The sequence below is a fragment of the Opisthorchis viverrini genome (genome assembly GCF_000715545.1).
Source record: "Opisthorchis viverrini unplaced genomic scaffold opera_v5_348, whole genome shotgun sequence".
Classification (NCBI taxonomy): domain Eukaryota; kingdom Metazoa; phylum Platyhelminthes; class Trematoda; order Opisthorchiida; family Opisthorchiidae; genus Opisthorchis; species Opisthorchis viverrini.
Window position 1 is genome coordinate 10,922 of NW_008752006.1, and position 11,645 is coordinate 22,566.

An 11,645-nucleotide genomic window follows, 5' to 3' on the forward strand; every position below is an offset into this window, starting at 1 on the left:
AGACGAAGTTTTGGTATACGTCGCGCACGACCGAGTCACCGTAGTTGATAATCCTTGATGCTTTCCACGATTGAATTACCTGCTGCACAACCAAATACATTTTTGATTACCTTGTTACGAATTGGTTGACGTCACTTGACACTAGTAGCACTTCTGACGCATCGGTGGTCAAAAACCTGAAAACGCTTCACATCATCTGTGCGCAGAGGCCACGTCTGTCAACCATGCGACAATGCAGTCCCTTCTGTAGCTTGGTACATGCAACCCTTTAGATCCGGTGATATGCCTTCCTAACACCACAAGTGACAAATTAGCAAACGTAATTCGGGCACTTGAGGTTCGTGCACGGACTTCATTAGAGGTTCTTCCGTTAGAGCTTATACAACTACCGAGGTCTGTGAAATTCTCCCAAACCTCCGGCGAGTCCCCTTGAATTGCAGGGATTATGTTCGGAGACTGCACGTTATGAAGCACGACTTTGAAAGTCCAAGACGCATGCCGAAAGATTATATGGTGTTCAGTTTGTTCGACAGAGATTGTGCTTCATCTTCGAAGCTGAGGACGATGTGTTCTGCGTACTCCAGATTAACAAGCCTGTCACGAGCAATTGTTTGAGCACATGGGTCCCAGCGTTCGCCTTATCGTTTCATCAACGACGAATTCGAACCAAGAATGGAGGGAGTGAACACTTGTTGGACCCCGCCCTTTGTAGAGAAGCTTTTGGAGATCGTTGTTCAGCTGTAACACCCTTCCGGTGCATAGCTGACATGCCACCCGAAGAAAGTGGGAAGCCTAAGGTACTTCCCGGTTGAGGAAGCCTAGGCAAAAGCAGTCAAGATGCAGAAGTTGGGTTCAAACCTCGGGACCCTTCAGTCAGTAATCTCATGTCTTACCCACTTGGCTATCTAAAGTTTTTTTGGAGAGCCACACGTCCAGGGACTGGATTATGTCCACAAGTTTCGGGACATACCCTGTTGAGCAGGTGTAGTTAGAAACACTGGCCGGTCGACAGAATCAAACGCACTTTTGAACTGAAAAAAAACCTAAGATTGTATACTTCGAAGTGTGAACATTAAGTGCGACTAAGTTTGTCGGTTATCGACGTTCGGAGGTAGATTTCAATGTGTTTGAGCCCGTTACTGACGGTTATCGCGCTAAGTGTGACGCAAGTTAAACACAGCTTTCAGTCATTTTGCTGTAACCTTCAGAGCGAATCGTGCTGATGGAGTGGGATAGGTAAGAAGATGGAATATGTATAAAACGGATATGGTAGCGGTAGCGTGTTTCCACTTGCCTCCCTTTTAGCAGGTAAGGTGACCGTTTGAAGCACACGGCACCCAGTCTGAAACGGAAGTACATTTAATTATGTACTATACTGACGCACAGTCCCGGGATACTGTTAAGACTAGATCCTTCAGCTGAAAAGCCCGATCACAAGGCAGCTGTTGAATATTTGCATTCCACTGAAGTATGGCGTTTTTAGGGCACAAGTTGCCTTACATTTTCGAACCCCTAAACTTAGAGTGCTTGTGTAGATTGAACAACCTATTGTGCGAGAAGTCTTGATGGCCCGTATCCAGTACTAACTCGGTCGCAATACCACAAACTCCGGTCTGCGTATTTCAAATGACTTTCTGTTGCTCAGCAGCATTGTTCATTAGCATGGGATACGGTGGCAATCGACAATAAACTGCCCGCTGCATCAAAGCTGTCTTACGTAGAGGATCGCTGAGCTTCTTTATTTATTTTCCCGTCTGCTCTTTCCACAAATGTCTGTGTATGTTTGTCACACCCTAACGTGAATTACTGAATCATAGAAGACCCATCTCTCATGGTGGTCGCGAAGGATTGGGTTACTACGACTTGGTGCGCTGATGACTGGATGTTATCGGCCGTGAATGGAGTGATAATGAGACGAATGTTCTTTACTGGACCGTGGATAGGATTTTGTTCTCTTCATTAACAGGAGCACACCAGTGATACATACTGGCGCTTAATCGCCGAGAAGGAAAATAGTAATGAGTTTCGCATTGCACACGACAACCTTATTTTAAAGTAGGTCGAATTCCGGCTTCAAGAGATAAAACCTACCTACGTGTACTCACCAAGAGAGATCGCTAGAAAACGTTAGTTGACACCGTGAATTTAGACTACTCAAGTGCCTTACTGAGGTACGAAACAACTAAAAACTGTCCCTTCTGTAGCTTGGTACATGCAACCCTTTAGATCCGGTGATATGCCTTCCTAACACCACAAGTGACAAATTAGCAAACGTAATTCGGGCACTTGAGGTTCGTGCACGGACTTCATTAGAGGTTCTTCCGTTAGAGCTTATACAACTACCGAGGTCTGTGAAATTCTCCCAAACCTCCGGCGAGTCCCCTTGAATTGCAGGGATTATGTTCGGAGACTGCACGTTATGAAGCACGACTTTGAAAGTCCAAGACGCATGCCGAAAGATTATATGGTGTTCAGTTTGTTCGACAGAGATTGTGCTTCATCTTCGAAGCTGAGGACGATGTGTTCTGCGTACTCCAGATTAACAAGCCTGTCACGAGCAATTGTTTGAGCACATGGGTCCCAGCGTTCGCCTTATCGTTTCATCAACGACGAATTCGAACCAAGAATGGAGGGAGTGAACACTTGTTGGACCCCGCCCTTTGTAGAGAAGCTTTTGGAGATCGTTGTTCAGCTGTAACACCCTTCCGGTGCATAGCTGACATGCCACCCGAAGAAGGTGGGAAGCCTAAGGTACTTCCCGGTTGAGGAAGCCTAGGCAAAAGCAGTCAAGATGCAGAAGTTGGGTTCAAACCTCGGGACCCTTCAGTCAGTAATCTCATGTCTTACCCACTTGGCTATCTAAAGTTTTTTTGGAGAGCCACACGTCCAGGGACTGGATTATGTCCACAAGTTTCGGGACATACCCTGTTGAGCAGGTGTAGTTAGAAACACTGGCCGGTCGACAGAATCAAACGCACTTTTGAACTGAAAAAAAACCTAAGATTGTATACTTCGAAGTGTGAACATTAAGTGCGACTAAGTTTGTCGGTTATCGACGTTCGGAGGTAGATTTCAATGTGTTTGAGCCCGTTACTGACGGTTATCGCGCTAAGTGTGACGCAAGTTAAACACAGCTTTCAGTCATTTTGCTGTAACCTTCAGAGCGAATCGTGCTGATGGAGTGGGATAGGTAAGAAGATGGAATATGTATAAAACGGATATGGTAGCGGTAGCGTGTTTCCACTTGCCTCCCTTTTAGCAGGTAAGGTGACCGTTTGAAGCACACGGCACCCAGTCTGAAACGGAAGTACATTTAATTATGTACTATACTGACGCACAGTCCCGGGATACTGTTAAGACTAGATCCTTCAGCTGAAAAGCCCGATCACAAGGCAGCTGTTGAATATTTGCATTCCACTGAAGTATGGCGTTTTTAGGGCACAAGTTGCCTTACATTTTCGAACCCCTAAACTTAGAGTGCTTGTGTAGATTGAACAACCTATTGTGCGAGAAGTCTTGATGGCCCGTATCCAGTACTAACTCGGTCGCAATACCACAAACTCCGGTCTGCATATTTCAAATGACTTTCTGTTGCTCAGCAGCATTGTTCATTAGCATGGGATACGGTGGCAATCGACAATAAACTGCCCGCTGCATCAAAGCTGTCTTACGTAGAGGATCGCTGAGCTTCTTTATTTATTTTCCCGTCTGCTCTTTCCACAAATGTCTGTGTATGTTTGTCACACCCTAACGTGAATTACTGAATCATAGAAGACCCATCTCTCATGGTGGTCGCGAAGGATTGGGTTACTACGACTTGGTGCGCTGATGACTGGATGTTATCGGCCGTGAATGGAGTGATAATGAGACGAATGTTCTTTACTGGACCGTGGATAGGATTTTGTTCTCTTCATTAACAGGAGCACACCAGTGATACATACTGGCGCTTAATCGCCGAGAAGGAAAATAGTAATGAGTTTCGCATTGCACACGACAACCTTATTTTAAAGTAGGTCGAATTCCGGCTTCAAGAGATAAAACCTACCTACGTGTACTCACCAAGAGAGATCGCTAGAAAACGTTAGTTGACACCGTGAATTTAGACTACTCAAGTGCCTTACTGAGGTACGAAACAACTAAACCATGGGGACCTTAGCAGATACTTGTGATTTCGATGAATGAACCCCGCTTCGCATTACACATCAAACCCACTTGAGAGCATAATGCCGGACCGAATAAGATGCGAACCCTTGAAAGACGTCACCGTCAGCCATTGTATGAAGATGTAGACAACGGGAGGGAAAATTATTGATGTAAACTAATGCGGGGGGTACACCGTGTCCTTGGGACACCACCATGGTTCTGTGGGTACTTGAGAAAATCCTGTTCAGGTGCACTTATAAACCGCGTGTCTCGGAGAAATCGTCAACCCGCTGCATCAACTTTGGTTGTGTAATGAAAAAGTCAACATATGAAACCGGGCTTGATGCTTTAAACCTATCCCATGATGTATCTTTTTGACTAGAGGAATCCATAGTAGAGGCTCATACGTGCAGCACACCATTAGATAACCAATACGCTTCATTATGTTTCGTAAATCATTCGCCATATCCACTTTTCAATAATCGGTTCACAAGGTTTGGACGCATCAAGGGTGATATAGATGGGTTAGAAATCCTTCGGGTGAAATCGGGAGCTGTGTTTTGGGAATATTTCACTGGTAAGAGATAGGAGATATTTTTGAGAGTATCTGTGCAAGTTCCAGAGCACTATTTCTAGCCAGAATCCGATGGATGCCATCCGAACCAGGGCTTTGAATTATCAGTAAAGTGGTATGTGGCGGATGTACACAACGAAACTGGGAAACAAGAAGTTCGAGACGATCGGTACGAAAAGAGCTTAGTTTTTATGCTGAGAGTATCCAAGTTCCAGAGCACTATTTCTAGCCAGAATCCGATGGATGCCATCCGAACCAGGGCTTTGAATTATCAGTAAAGTGGTATGTGGCGGATGTACACAACGAAACTGGGAAACAAGAAGTTCGAGACGATCGGTACGAAAAGAGCTTAGTTTTTATGCGGGAGAGGTTTGAAAGCTGCTTGTTTTTCGGTAGTAGGTGAAAACGTGAAAGGAGTGAAGTTGCAAAATGCAGTTTTCGATAAGCTCTCAGAATGAGTATTGCGTTCAGGCTGGACTGTTCTATGAACGAGTAGCTCATCGCGTCGAATTCAAGGTGCTAGTCCAGACACCATTTTTGGTTGATTGACTGTACCTCCCGCTTACTTACGATGCATGATCAGGATATCCTTAGGCATACAAAATGGATCTTTCGAAAACCATGGAATGCGGTGGGCAAACGTTTACACAGAAGACAAGCATTTCTTTTCTTCTCCAGGACATTTAGGGGTTTATCGTCTTAGGAATATGATAAGAACTTCGGTGAATAAGTTCGTATTTGCGCTGAAGTTGAGATACTTGATTCTCACTTTGTTGGGAGATACCGTGAACACGAAAATTCTCGTTTTTAGGCATTCGAAGACTATCACCGACAGCTAAATATCTGGTGGATTCATTATAAGCTACTTAAGATGTTTCAGTAGCTGAAAGAGCAAGTCAGTTCGAATAACTGCCAACCACTGTGGTCGTTTTAGCTTTCCAAAAATGTACCATCATTTTCCAGGGCTGGGGGGTAATTTATCGCAACATGGCGAGAGGTTATCGGCTCACTGCTTATTTTTTTGAATGACACTGAATAAATGTATCAGAGCAGCAGGTGCAATCACTGTGAACTAAAGATATATTTCGGATAAATATCGAGCAAGGGAAAGCCACAGCGCACCACTACCGTGATTCCTGCCCGTTGCTTTCGAATCCACACACATAGTAAGGCATCGGTGCCTTCTAAATTGCAGCCAGTATGGTCATGGCCATGTGTCAAATTTAACACCGAAGAATGACTCAAAAGAATCAGTCAGTTCTGAGCGCGTTTTTGTGACTTGTATGACTGACTGTCCGCCGTTTTTAATACGAGTATCTGCGTTTCTGCACTAGAAAGAAAGTATTGCATTGCTTTACATTCGGATTTTTGTACATACAGCCTCACAAGCAGTCACTTAAGGGCAAAAGATGTCGTCCTCTAACATAAAAGTTTCTTTTGCTGTTCAGTGTACATCTCATCCATGGTAAACGGATGGGTTCCTTGATCGATAACGCACGGATGAGAAAATTCGGAAACTTTGTGCGAACTCCTGCGGCCTACACAACTGGACGACGAAGCGGGATAAATAGTTGTTATGATACATAAACTGGTTTGCATGTCACCGTCCCTCGTTGCTCAATAAGGGAGCCCTTATCCCCTTCACTCTTACCTGCCGCATGTTCTGGTTAAATCGCGCCGCCCGATTTCACCAACATTCGATGTCGTCCCTGTTGAAGACCACTGATTTGGCAGTAGATATTCGAAATAGGGTCACTCAGCTGGCAGAGAGGACAGCTCTTTACTAGAGAACGTATAAAGTTTGGGCTACTCACCTCAGCGATGGAACGTTGATAATTCAGCCTCTATTAACCAAGCTTTCTGCAGTGAACGTCGGTCTGCCAACCTGTTGCAGGATCATGCAATGAGTAAATCCGATTTATTGTTCAACAATCGTCGTAATCACCTGATAAGACTGACAGAAGATGTATCTTCCTATATGAAAGACTCCAGCCTCAGCAGTCCTGTTGACATACCAAGTTGCATCTATCCTGAATATCTGCTCCAGGTACGAGTGTCACAGAGCATTATCGCAAACAATGACCAGCCTTCTGACACCCTGTGAAATCAAGTTATTCAGCAGCTTCCGGACCCAATTTCGACAGTAAAACTGATCACACCAGTATTTGATACTTCTCCGATAAAGTGAAAGCTATCGATAATGGCCTGCACTCGAGTATCTCTAAGGGACCGGCCGTTGGTTTGTCAACAGAATAAGATAAAGCTTATTTCGTCGACCCAAATGTTTAGTGTGTCCTTGGCCTGTAACTGCACAACTCGCAAAATACTTCTTTCTCAGTCGCTCATTATCTGTTGAGTCCATCGTCCCACAAATAGAGTGTAATCTCTTCAACGTACCTGACCGGTGTGGAACTCATCCATTCGTTACATTAGGCAGCGACCCACCGGCATAATACGAACAGTGTCACCGTTGAATCCCTCTTAATCCACTTAAGCATCTTGCGTAATTGTGTGTCGTTCAGAGTGCGATTTCGAACATCATGCCGTCCTGGGATTTCACCTCCAATCCCGTAAACTCCTACCAAGTAATCAGTCCTTTCACGCCAAGTGATGCAGCAGCTTTCTTCCACCCTTCCCCATCTTCAAAGGTTTAATGAACCAATCGTCGTACTTCAGGAGAATATCGATGAAAGGGCACCCCGAAGCATCTCACGGGTTTCCTGCCCCAAGCAACTGATTATGGTTTGTTTGATAGGACCAAGGATACGGAACCAGCCAACTAAGCGAAGCTGTGTCCATCATCTCGTGGCTGACTTGTCACCGCAACCACTACTGGAAATGTGTTGGACGTCCTGTTTTACTTACTGTTGGATATTCGAAGGACACAGGTAGCTTCGAACCATCACACTGGTTCTGTACAGCACGGAGATTGGCAGTTAGATTGCCAACAATTTGTCACCGATCAATGTGACATCTTGAATTCAGGTCTGATACTTCCCCCGCTTCTGCCTGATTTTATATGGTTCCTAACAACTTCAAGGTGTTTGGTTAATCATGGTCTGGTTTTCACGTAATTTGATTTGGCAAATTGAAAGCTAAGTAGCCTTGTATCCTCATTTCTCTGTCTGGTTGGTTCGTTGGATGCCTTTGATTTGACGTTTCGGTCCTCCGTTTCCTCCGTACTTTGTGGTTTCGTTTTGCTCTATTTGGTTGGCTGAATGGACAACCCTCCATTTTTCGACAGTTATCTTTCTTCGATCCGGTTAGTCCATCGGTGATCAGTTTTTTTTACTTACAACTTACTCCAGAGTCCCGAGGTTGTGTAAGCATCTTGTTCGTATCGGCTAATGGACCGAGTCAATATGGGTGTTAATTGATTGATTTCTCTATGCCCCGGCAAACTCCCGCTCCCGTTTTGTCCTTACCTGAGCAGACCTTTGGACGTTGTTCGAAGTGAATTAATGTACTTCTCTGTTTTCGTGAATCAAAACAAGCGTTATTTGGACATGCATTCCGCTGGAAAGCCTATGTTCTTACGTTCTGGTGGCAAGTTTTTTTTTCAGTCTGACCAACATAGTGTTTGTCACAGTCATGACATCGAAGTCCGTACATCACTTTTGTTTTCTTTGTTGCATCCAGTCTGACCTCTGGTTTCAAGAGGTTTTTCAACGTGTTTACAGGCTTGAAGGTGACTGTTATTCCATATTGTCTAAAATACCTTGCAACCATTTCGGCGATGTGTTTATATACTCTTCTATTCTGGATGTGTTTATAAAACAGCCTGTCGCTGATTTTATTGACATGTCATACAATTCTTCGGTTAACCATTACTTTGGAGTACCTGGAAATTATTCTTCTATCGTCTCCGACTCCGTTGTGGGGCTTCAAACAATCTCGTTTGTGATAGCCCGAATGGTTGCTGAAGTAGTTCANCGTATCGGCTAATGGACCGAGTCAATATGGGTGTTAATTGATTGATTTCTCTATGCCCCGGCAAACTCCCGCTCCCGTTTTGTCCTTACCTGAGCAGACCTTTGGACGTTGTTCGAAGTGAATTAATGTACTTCTCTGTTTTCGTGAATCAAAACAAGCGTTATTTGGACATGCATTCCGCTGGAAAGCCTATGTTCTTACCTTACGTTCTGCAAGTTTTTTTTTCAGTCTGACCAACATAGTGTTTGTCACAGTCATGACATCGAAGTCCGTACATCACTTTTGTTTTCTTTGTTGCATCCAGTCTGACCTCTGGTTTCAAGAGGTTTTTCAACGTGTTTACAGGCTTGAAGGTGACTGTTATTCCATATTGTCTAAAATACCTTGCAACCATTTCGGCGATGTGTTTATATACTCTTCTATTCTGGATGTGTTTATAAAACAGCCTGTCGCTGATTTTATTGACATGTCATACAATTCTTCGGTTAACCATTACTTTGGAGTACCTGGAAATTATTCTTCTATCGTCTCCGACTCCGTTGTGGGGCTTCAAACAATCTCGTTTGTGATAGCCCGAATGGTTGCTGAAGTAGTTCACAGTGTGGCCCGTGGAAAGCCTATGTTCTTACGTTCTGGTGGCAAGTTTTTTTTTTCAGTCTGACCAACATAGTGTTTGTCACAGTCATGACATCGAAGTCCGTACATCACTTTTGTTTTCTTTGTTGCATCCAGTCTGACCTCTGGTTTCAAGAGGTTTTTCAACGTGTTTACAGGCTTGAAGGTAGGTGACTGTCCATATTGTCTAAAATACCTTGCAACCATTTCGGCGATGTGTTTATATACTCTTCTATTCTGGATGTGTTTATAAAACAGCCTGTCGCTGATTTTATTGACATGTCATACAATTCTTCGGTTAACCATTACTTTGGAGTACCTGGAAATTATTCTTCTATCGTCTCCGACTCCGTTGTGGGGCTTCAAACAATCTCGTTTGTGATAGCCCGAATGGTTGCTGAAGTAGTTCACAGTGTGGCCCGTGTGCGTTTCTTCACTGTATGGTTCACTCTGTCTGTTGTCCAGCGTATCGAGAAACGCCCATTTTTTTGTTCTCCGTTTCCGGATGTTGGGCCTTATTCTTTGGATAGTTTGGGATGGGAGCTGTGCATTGAAGGCAGCAGCTTGAATGTCACAGTCCATCTCTTAGAGAGCAGTGGTTTTGTTGCTCAAATGTTCTCCGGCGATGCCAAGTGAAATTTTCGGTTCGGCGATACGAATGCTAGTTAAGTTTGCAAATCAGTTGATCCACTTGACTTTGTTCAAATTTTTCGAAGCTAGCCACTGAACCGTTTATTCGCCTCACTCCCGTTTGACTACTGAAGTCGTGCTATGGGTTCATCACCTTTCTGTCAAATAAACCAGATAAATTTTACATGTGTATATCGTCTTGAACCATTGCATTAATCGTAATATGCTGGATATATCAACAGTCATCCGAGTTTCTGAAACAAGTGATCATCAAAAAGCCAGCTCCGTTGGAGAATCAAACGAGGGTGTCTTCAGGAGTCATCTTATAGTCCAATGCCTTGCTTCTACCAACACGATTGGGTCGTCACTGGGTGCTTTAAAAGTTNGTTCAGGCTGGACTGTTCTATGAACGAGTAGCTCATCGCGTCGAATTCAAGGTGCTAGTCCAGACACCATTTTTGGTTGATTGACTGTACCTCCCGCTTACGTGTTACGTACTCCATTCCGAAATTATTGGTTCACAGAGCTGCAGGGACATTTCAATTGGTGTGTTATGCTTGCGAGCTCGGGTTTTGTAGTGTCATGATCAGGATAGCTAATCCTTAGGCATACAAAATGGATCTTTCGAAAACCATGGAATGCGGTGGGCAAACGTTTACACAGAAGACAAGCATTTCTTAGTATCTCCAGGACATTTAGGGGTTTATCGTCTTAGGAATATGATAAGAACTTCGGTGAATAAGTTCGTATTTGCGCTGAAGTTGAGATACTTGATTCTCACTTTGTTGGGAGATACCGTGAACACGAAAATTCTCGTTTTTAGGCATTCGAAGACTATCACCGACAGCTAAATATCTGGTGGATTCATTATAAGCTACTTAAGATGTTTCAGTAGCTGAAAGAGCAAGTCAGTTCGAATAACTGCCAACCACTGTGGTCGTTTTAGCTTTCCAAAAATGTACCATCATTTTCCAGGGCTGGGGGGTAATTTATCGCAACATGGCGAGAGGTTATCGGCTCACTGCTTATTTTTTTGAATGACACTGAATAAATGTATCAGAGCAGCAGGTGCAATCACTGTGAACTAAAGATATATTTCGGATAAATATCGAGCAAGGGAAAGCCACAGCGCACCACTACCGTGATTCCTGCCCGTTGCTTTCGAATCCACACACATAGTAAGGCATCGGTGCCTTCTAAATTGCAGCCAGTATGGTCATGGCCATGTGTCAAATTTAACACCGAAGAATGACTCAAAAGAATCAGTCAGTTCTGAGCGCGTTTTTGTGACTTGTATGACTGACTGTCCGCCGTTTTTAATACGAGTATCTGCGTTTCTGCACTAGAAAGAAAGTATTGCATTGCTTTACATTCGGATTTTTGTACATACAGCCTCACAAGCAGTCACTTAAGGGCAAAAGATGTCGTCCTCTAACATAAAAGTTTCTTTTGCTGTTCAGTGTACATCTCATCCATGGTAAACGGATGGGTTCCTTGATCGATAACGCACGGATGAGAAAATTCGGAAACTTTGTGCGAACTCCTGCGGCCTACACAACTGGACGACGAAGCGGGATAAATAGTTGTTATGATACATAAACTGGTTTGCATGTCACCGTCCCTCGTTGCTCAATAAGGGAGCCCTTATCCCCTTCACTCTTACCTGCCGCATGTTCTGGTTAAATCGCGCCGCCCGATTTCACCAACATTCGATGTCGTCCCTGTTGAAGACCACTGATTTGGCAGTAGA